The following is a 1,664-nucleotide window of genomic DNA, read 5'->3' as shown; positions in this document are numbered from 1 at the left end:
TGCATGGCTGTGAGTGGCTCCTCGTCTGACATGAGGGGAGGGGTCCGTGCAGGAAGGTACATGCTGCATCTGTGTCCAGCAGCTGCTCCTTATCCAGGGTACACGGGGCGTGTGCTTGGCTGAGGGGTCTCTGAGCCAGTGGGCTGATGCTTTGTCCCTTGGGCCCCAGCAGCCCCTCTCCTAGTGTTATACCAATAAAAACTAGCAGGATCTTATTAAAGGGGACAAGATAAAGATGCCACATTTATTATGATAATTTGATTTATGACCAATAACTAATATCTTAATCCTTTATACACACACATTATACCTAATACCTATACATACACACACACACACACACACACACACACACACACACACATCCATCAGATGTTCTGCAGCTGCTGCATAGTTACCAGTCCTGCTTGAGTCTATGGCTTGAGTTTGCAGCTTGGGTTCGTAGCCAGGAAAGCCGGGCACAAGGACGAGCTGGGTCTCTGTTGGGCGCACCGATGCCCTTCCATGTTGGCAGCAGAATGTTACCCTCCTCCAAAGTCTCCCATCTCACCCATCCTTTTTGTAGGCTTTAGTTTGAATCCAGAGTCTATAGGTCTTGTTGTGTCACGCTGCCTCTGGGTTTGGTGATTGATCACCCGTCAATGGCAGACATGACTTTCAGCCTGGGACCGGGCTTTGATCTTCCTTCTATTGGACCTTTTCTTTTTAGGGTGGATTCTTCTTACTTTGTTAGGGCTCTTGTCTGCATCTTCAGCCATTGGTGTTTGAACTCTATTTAATCAGGACAGGCTGGGGCTGGAGGTTGAATCCATCATCCATACATCCCTCATTCACACATCTAAACTAATAAGATTACAGCAGGGTTTGCAAAAATGAAGGTTGCAGCAAGCCCTTACAAAATGGAGTAAGCGTTGTAAAATGGGGTTTGAATTACAATATGGCAAACAGTGAACAGAAGTTACACTGTAGGCAAGTGTAATAAATGGTGAACAGAAGTTACAATACTGAAACAGTGCAAGTCTCAGGCTAGGTCTACACTACAGCGGGGGGTCGACCTAAGATACGCAACTTCAGCTACGTGAATAGCGTAGCTGAAGTGGCGTATTTTAGGTCGACTTACCTGGCTGTGAGGACGGCGGCGAGTCGACCGCTGCCGCGCCGCTGTCGACTCCGCTACCGCCTCTTGCCGCGGTGGATTTCCGGAGTCGACGGCAGAGCCATCAGGGATCGATTTTATCGCGTCTTCACTAGACGCGATAAGTTGATCCCCGATAGACCGATTGCTACCCGCCGATCCGGCGGGTAGTGAAGACGTGCCCTTAGTGATTTAAGCAGGAATTGGATTGATAGTGAAACTTACAAAGGCAGCTGACTGAACAGCTAGGGCTCTTAACAAGCATCTTAATTGTTAATTAGCCAGTTACTGGGGTAACCAGTTTTATGAATGAATATTGTTTCATTCATAAAACTTTACTTATGAAGTTACATTAATAAAGTGAACAATTAAAAACAATTTCATTCATCAGTTCTACACTAGGCTCTTAGACCCTCAGCTTTACATGGCCAGTAACTGCCCCTGCTCGGCCTCCCCTGCCCGAGCTCTCCCCGTCGGGCGGCTGCAAATGAGGTAACATCCCAGCAGCGCGGCGCCCGCCCCAGCCCTG

Source organism: Terrapene carolina, unplaced genomic scaffold (genome assembly GCF_002925995.2).
Source record: "Terrapene carolina triunguis isolate 2854851 unplaced genomic scaffold, T_m_triunguis-2.0 Scaffold397, whole genome shotgun sequence".
NCBI classification, from domain to species: domain Eukaryota; kingdom Metazoa; phylum Chordata; order Testudines; family Emydidae; genus Terrapene; species Terrapene triunguis.
This window is presented reverse-complemented; position numbering follows the sequence as displayed.